An 8,394-nucleotide genomic window follows, 5' to 3' on the forward strand; every position below is an offset into this window, starting at 1 on the left:
TTCACAGTGAGGCAGGAAACCAGTTTTCCCCAAACTGAGAACTGAGGAAAGGGCCGTCCTTTGAATCTTACCTCCCTTTCTCACCCCTGTGGCCAGAGAGGTGTTGCTTTTAATAAAGCAGTTTCCAGGTGGTGCTTGGAACTCCATGGAACAAAAACCCAAGAGAAATGGCTTGGGGATGGGGTGGGGGCTGCCACTTCCTTCATTTTTCTCGGTTTTCTTTTACTTCCACCAAGCTTGAGATCACAAAACAAGCCAGAGACCCCACCAAATCACAGGGTGGGGAGCTCCCCCTAGTGGCCCAGTGGGCCCCCTTATAGACCCCCCGGGGGTCTCAACAAAAGGGAAAGGAGCAGATGTTTGAACAAGTCTAGAGTCTTGTATAAGAGAAAATGGTCCACTCCTGGGCATACACCCAAAGAATAGTGCAGGGACTCAAAGAGATATTTGCACAGCCGTCCATAGCAACGTTATTCACAGTGGCCAAACAATCCAAGTGTCCATCAGTGGATGAGTGTATAAACAAAAATGAGGTGTAACCACACAATGAAATATTATTCAGTCTTAAAAAGGAATGAAATTCTGCCACAGGCCACAACATGGATGATCCTGAGAGACGTTATGCTAAGTGAAGTAGTCAGACACCAAAGGACAAAAACTGCATAATTCTGTTTCTATGAGGTACTCAGAGTAGTCACACTCAGAGATACAGAAAGTAGAATGGTGGTGGCCGAAGACCTGGGGGAGAAGGGAATGGAGAGTTATGGTTTAATAGGTACAGAATTCCAGTTGGGGATGATTAAAAATTTTGGAGCTGGTGGTTGCACAACAATGTGTGTATACTTAATGCCACTGAATTAGACACTTAATAATTGCTAACATGGTAATTTTATGTTATGTATCTTTTATCAAACACAAAAAAATAAAATAAAACGAGAGAAAATAATTCCACCCATTTTGTGGAAAAGCACATCTTTTCCCAGGTTTCTAGAAATTTTGCCAAATCACTCAATTTAGGTTGAAATTCTCTGTACTTAGTCTCAGCCTAGAATGAAATCTAGGGTAAATATTGTATTGAAATTTATTTCATTAGTAGAATAAAATGTGGTCTTAGGCTGGGCGTGGTGGCTCACACCTGTAATTCCAGCAATTTGGGAGGCAAAGGTGGGTGGATCACTCGAGATCAGGAGTTCGAGACCAGCCTGGCCAATGTGGTGAAACCCTGTCTCTACTAAAAAAAAAAAAAAAAAAAAATTAGCCAGGTATGGTGGCATGCGCCTGTAGTCCCAGCTACTTGGGAGGGTAAGACAGGAGAATTGCTTGAAACTGGGAGTCAGAGGCTGCAGTGAGCCAAGGTTACACCACTGCACTCTAGCCTGGGTAAGACAGCAAGACTCTGTCTCAAAAAAAAAAAAAAAATTGTCTTAAGGAAGGATAGGCAGGTCAATGGAACAGTATAGAGAACCCAGAAACAGGCCTACACAAATAACATCCAACAGATTTTTGCCAAAGGTGCAAAAGAAAATCAATGGAGGAAAAATCGTCTTTTCAACAAATGATGCTGAAGCAATTATACATCCATAGATTAAAAATATGAATCTCAACCTAAACCTCACATTTTACACAAAAAATAATTTAAAATGCATCATAGATTTAAATGTAAAATATGACCAGGGGAAAATCTTTAGGACTCAGGGCTAAATAAAGAGTTCTTAGACTTAATACCAAAAGTATGATCCATAAAAGGAAAAAAATCAATAAAGAAAAAAGCCCTGTTAGGATAAAAAGACAGGTTATAGACTAGGAGAAAATGTTTTCAAACTATATCTGACAAAATTTTATATCTAGAAAATAAGAACTCTCAAGACTCAACAGTTAAAAAAAATCCAATTAGAAAACAGGCAAAAAATACGAACAGGTATTTCACTAAAGAGGATATACGGATTGCAAACAGGCACACAAAAGGACATTCATGGTTAACCATTTGGGGAAATGGAAATTTGAAATCACAGCGAGATATCATTACACATTTATTAGAACAACTCAAATAAAAATAGTGACAACGCCAAATGCTGGCGAGGATGTGAGGAAACTATGTCTTTCATATATTGCTAGTGGAAATGTAAAATGGTTCAGCCACTCTGAAAAACAATTTGGCGGTTTCTTAAAAAACAATTTCTAAACGTAGATTTACTATATGATCCATGAATTGCCCACCTGGGCATTTACCCCAGAGAAATGCCAACTTATGCTTACACAGAAATCTATACTTAAAAGTTCATAGCAGTTCTATTTGTAATAAGTGAAAATTGCAAAAAGCCCAGATGTCCTTCAGTGCGTGAGTGGTTAAACAAAACTCTGGTACATCCATATCATGGAATACTACGGAGCACAAAAAAGAAAGAAAAAAATTGTTGATACATGCAACAATTTGGATGGATCTCAAGGGTGTTAGGCTGAGAAAAACCAGTCTCCAAAGGTTACTGGATGAAAGATACCTGTATGATTTTTGTAACTTCCTGTGTATCTATAAGCATTTCAGAAACAATGAAGACTGGGATAAAACCCACTGCAACTCTGCAAGACAAGGAAGAGAAGGGAGGTAAGTTTATGAAGCAATTGCCCTGTGCCAGGACGTCCAGGACGCGGGCCAGGCAGTCTGCATGGGTCATCTTGTTTGATTCCTTCAGGGCCTGTGAAGTTATGCAGCATCCCCTGTTACAGACAAGGAGATCAAGGCCTCAAGTGGTGTAATTGCGTTTCAAACCAAGTCTGTCTGACCCTAAAGCCTCCTGTCTTTTAGGGAGCCGAAGTGTATATGAACTTTTTTTTTTTTTTTCCTGAGGCGGAGTCTCGCTCTGTCACCCAGCCTGGAGTGCAGTGGCCAGATCTCAGCTCACTGCAAGCTCCGCCTCCCGGGTTCACGCCATTCTCCTGCCTCAGCCTCCCGAGTAGCTGGGACTACAGGCGCCCGCCACCTCGCCCGGCTAGATTTTTGTAGTTTTTTTTAGTAGAGACGGGGTTTCACCGGGTTAGGCACGATGGTCTTGATCTCCTGACCTCGTGATCCGCCCGTCTCGGCCTCCCAAAGTGCTGGGATTACAGGCCAGAGCCACCGCGCCCAGCCGTATATGAACTTTTGAAGCTGAGCAGTCACGTCAAAGAAAAATAAGTTTTGCGTTGTCTGCCAAAGTTACCTCCATCTCAGAAGTGAGCCTGTGCACTTTATTTCGATCAGGCATCATTGATTGAATGGTTTATCTCCAGTTTATTCTGTTTGATATCATCCACAGAAGCTAATCAGAACACAGCCCTGCCTTCTGATAGTTTATATCCTTCCTTAAATGCGACTTTTGTTATGTCACTCTCTTTTTTTTTTTTTGAGACGGAGTCTCGCTCTGCCGCCCAGGCTGGAGTGCAGTGGCAGGATCTCAGCTCACTGCAAGCTCCGCCTCCCGGGTTCACGCCATTCTCCTGCCTCAGTCTCCCAAGTAGCTGGGACTACAGGTGCCCGCCACCTCGCCCGGCTAATTTTTTGTATTTTTTAGTAGAGATGGGGTTTCACTGTGTTAGCCAGGATGGTCTCGATCTCCTGACCTCGTGATCCCGCCTGTCTCGGCTTCCCAAAGTGCTGGGATTACAGGCTTGAGCCACCGCGCCCAGCCTTTTGTTATGTCACTCTCTAGCCCAAAAATCTAGGTAACTATTTTTTCTTTTATTGATATGTAGTATTTTATGTTTATGGAGTACACATGAGTGTTTTTTACATGCACAGAATGTGTAACGATCACATCAGGGTGTTTGGGGTATTTATCCCTTGAGTATTTATCATTTCTCTGTGTTGGTGTCATTTCAAGTCCTTTCTTCTACTTCGAAATATATATAATATTGTTGCTAGATATAGTCACTCTATTCTGCTATCAAACATGACAACTTATCAACTTATTTCTTCTTCTTCCTCTTCTTCTTTTCTTTTTTTTTTTTTTTTTTTTTTGAGATGGAGTCTCGCTCTGTCACCCAGGCTGGAGTGCAGTGGCGCGATCTCGGCTCACTGCAACCTCCCCCTCCCGGGTTCATGCCATTCTCCTGCCTCAGCCTCCCAAGTAGCTGGGACTACAGGTGCCTGCCACCACACCCAGCTAATTTTTTGTATTTTTTTTAGTAGAGACGGGGTTTCACTGTGTTAGCCAGGATGGTCTCTATCTCCTGACCTCGTGATCCACCCGCCTCGGCCTCTCAAAGTGCTGGGATTACAGGCATGAGCCACTGCGCCCGGCCTTATTTCTTCTATCTAACTGTATGTTAGTACCTATTCAATAAGCTCTCTTCATCTCCCCTTCCACCGACCACCCTGTCCAGTCTCTGGTACCTATCAATTCTACTCTCTATGTCCATGAGATCAAGTTTGTTAGCTCCTGCAAATGAGTGAAAACATGCATTATTTATCTTTCTGTACCTGGCTTATTTCACTTAACATAATGACCTCCAGTTCCATCCATATGGCTGCAAATGACACAATTTCATTCTCCAAATAGTATTTTTTTTATGTCCAAATAGTATTTCATCGTCTGTATATACGACATTTTAAAATTCATTCATCTGTTAATGGACATACAGCTTGTTTCCCTACCTTTGTTATTGTGGCTAGTGCTGCAATAAACATGTGAGTGAAGGTATCCCTTTGATATACTGATTTCTTTTCCTTTGGATAAATACCCAGTAGTGGCATTGCTGAATCGAATGCTAAATCTATTTTTAGTTTTTGAGAAATCTCCATACCACTTTCCATAGTGGTTGTACTAATTTACATTCCCTCTAGCAATGTTTAAGAGTCCCCTTTTTTTCCATATCCTCCCTAGCATCTGTTATTTTTTTTTTTTTAACTTTTTGATAATAGCTATTCTAACTAGGGTGAGATGATATCTCTTTGTAGTTTTGGTTTACATTTCCCTGATGGTTGGTGATATTGAGCATTTTTTCATATATCTGTTGGCCATTTGTATGTCTTTTGAGAAATGTCTATTCATATCCTTTGCCCATTTTAATTTTTTTATTATTTTATTTTATTATTATTATTTTTTAAGATGGAGTCTCACTCTTGTTGCCCAGGCTGGAGTGCAGTGGCGCGATCTCGGCTCACTGCAACCTCCGCCTCCCGGGTTCAAGCAATTTTCCTGTCTCAGCCTCCTGAGTAGCTGGAATTACAGGCACGCACCACCACACCCAGCCAATTTTGTATTTTTAGTAGAGATGGGGTTTCGCCATGTTGACCAGGCTGATCTCAAACTCCTGACCTCAAGTTATCTGCCTGCCTCAGCCTCCCAAAGTGCTGGAATTACAGGTATGAGCCACTGCGCCCGGCCTCTTTGCCCATTTTTAATGAGATTACTCATTTTTTATTATTGAGTGTTGAGTTCCTTGTATATTCTAGATATTAGCCCCTTATTGGGTGAGTAGTTTGCAAATATTTTCTCCCATTCAAGAAGTTGTCTTTTTACCCTGTTGACTGTTTCTCTTGCTGTACAGAGGATTTTTAGTTTAATAGAGTCCCATTTATCTATTTTTGTTTAGGTTGCCTGTGCTTTTGAGGTCTTAGCCATAAAATATTTGTCTAGTCCAATATTCTGAAGAGTTTTCCCTTAATAGTTTTATAGTTTCAGTCTTGTATTTAAGTCTTTTTTTTTTTTTTTTTTTTTTTTAAAGACTGGTCTCATGCTGTCGCCCAGTCTGGAGTACAGTTGCATGATCATGGCTCACTGTAGCCTCCACCTCCTGGGCTCAAGTGATTCTCCCACCTCAGCCTCCTGAGTAGCCAGGAGTACAGGTGCACACCACCGCACCTGCCTAATTTATTTATTTATTTTATTATTATTTCTTTGAGATTGAGTTTTGCTCTTGTTGCCCAGGCTAGAGTGCAATGGCGCAGTCTCGGCTCACAGCAACCTCCACCTCCCAAGTTCAAGTGATTCTCCTGTCTCAGCCTCCCTAGTAGCTGGGGTTACAGGCATGTGCCACCATGCCTGACTAATTTTGTATTTTTAGTGGAGACAGGGTTTCTCCATGTTGGTTTGGCTGGTCTCAAACTCTTGACCTCAGGTGTTCCACCTGCCTTGGCCTCCCAAAGTGCTGGGAATATAGGCGTGGCCCACCACGCCTGGCCTAATTTTTTAATTTTTTTGTAAAGATGGGGTCTCATTATGTTGCCCTAGATGCTGTGTTTAAGTCTGTAGTCCATCTTGAGTTGACTTTTGTACATGGTGAGAGTTAGGGGTCTAGTTTCATTCTTCTGCATATAAATATCTAGTTCTCCCAGCACCATTTATTGAAGGGTGTCCTTTACCTAATGTATGATGTTGGCAGCTTTGTTGAAGATCAGTTGGCTGTAAATATGTGGGTGTATTTCTGGGTTCTCCCTTCTGTTACATTGATCTATGTGTTTGTTTTTATGTCAATACTATGCTGTTTTTGTTACTATATCCTCATAGTATGTTTTGAAGTCAGAAAGTGTGATGGATTCAGCTTTGTTCTTTTTGCTCAAGATTGCTTTGTCTATTCTGATTCTTTTTTGGTTCAGTATGAAATTTAAGACTGTGTTTCCTATTTCTGTGAAAAATGATGTTGATATTTTGACAGGGATTGCATTGAATCTGTAGATTGCTTTGGGCAACATGGTCATGTTAACAATATTAATTCTTCCAATCCATGAGTATGAGATGTTTTTCCATTTGTTTGTGTCCTCTTCAATTTCTGTCATCAGTGTTTTGGAGTCTACCTTTTAGAGATCTTTCCCCTTATTGGTTAAATTTATTCCTAGGTATTTTTATTTTTGTTGGCTATTGTAAATGGGATTGGCTTCTTGATTTTTTTCTCAGCTAGTTCATTATAGGTGTATAGAAACACTACTGATTTTTGTGTATTGATTTTGTATCCTGCAACTTTATGGAATTTATGAGATCTAAGAGTTTTGGTGCAGTCTTTAGTTTTTTCTAGATATAAGATCATGTAATCTGCAAAGAGAGAAAATTTGATTTCTGGTTTTTCAATCTGGCTTCCTTTTATGTCATTCTCTTGCTTGATTGCTCTGGCTAGGACTTCCAGTTCTATGTTGAATAGAAGCGGTGACAGTCAGCACCCTTGTCTTGTTCCAGTTCTTAGAGGAAAGGCTTTCAACTTTTCTCCATTCAGTATGATATTAGCTGTGGGTTTGCCATATATGGCTTTTATTTTTTTAAGGCATTTTTTGTTTTGCCTATTTTGTTGGAATTTTTTTTTTTTTTTTTTTTTTTTAATTATAAAGGGGTGGTGAGGTTTATCAAATGCATTTTCTGCATCTATTGAGATGATCAGATGGGTTTTGTCCTTCATTCTGTTGATGTGATGTATCACATTTATTGATTTGCATATGTTGAACCATCCTTGCATTCCTGGTATAAATCCTACTTAATCGTGGTACATCATTTTTTTGATGTGCTGTTGGATTTGGCTTGCTAATATTTTGTTGAGAATTTTTGCATCTCTGTTAATCAAGGATATTGGCCTGTAGTTTTCCTTTTTTGTTGTGTCCTTGTCTGGTTTGGGTATCAGGGTAATGCTGGCTTTGTAGAATGAGTTAGGGAAAATTCCCTCCTCTTCAATTTTTTGAGATATTTTTAGATAAAGAGGATTGGTATTGATTTTTGTAGGTTTAGTAGAATTCAGCAGTGAATCCACTCAGTCCTGGGATTTTCTTTGTTAAAAAACTTTGTATTATTGATTCAGTCTTGCTACTCATCATTGGTCTGGTCAGGTTTTCCATTTCCTCCTGATTCAATCTGCTAGGTTGCATGTTTCCAGGAAATTTATCCATTTCCTCTAGGCTTTCCAATTTGTTAGCATATGGTTGTTCATAATAGTCTCGGAAAGGTCAGGTGCAGTGGCTCATGCCTGTAATTCCACTATTTTGGGAGGCCGAGGCAGGCAGATTGCCTGAGGTCAGGAGTTTGAGGCCAGTCTGGCCAACATGGTGAAATCCTGTCTCTACTTAAAAAAAAAAAAATTAGCCAGGCATGGTGGCATGCCCCTGTAATCCTACTTACTTGGGAGGCTGAGGCAGGGGAATAGCTTGAACCAGGGAGGTGGAGGTTGCAGTGAGCTGAGACCGTGTCACTGCACTCCAGCCTGGGTGACAGAATGAGACTCCGTCTCAAAAAAAAAGTCTCTGATCATCTTTTATATTCCTGTGGTATCAGTTGTAATGTCTTCTTTTTCACTTCTGATTTTGTTCATTTGGGCCTTATCTCTTCTTGGTTAGTCTAGCTAGCGGTTTATCAATTTTGTTTGTCTTTTCAAAGAGCCAACTATTCATTTCATCAATCCTTTGTAATTTTTTTAGTCTCTATTTTATTCTTCTCTGAT

This window comes from Rhinopithecus bieti, unplaced genomic scaffold (genome assembly GCF_001698545.2).
Source record: "Rhinopithecus bieti isolate Rb0 unplaced genomic scaffold, ASM169854v2 scaffold_2654, whole genome shotgun sequence".
NCBI lineage: Eukaryota > Metazoa > Chordata > Mammalia > Primates > Cercopithecidae > Rhinopithecus > Rhinopithecus bieti.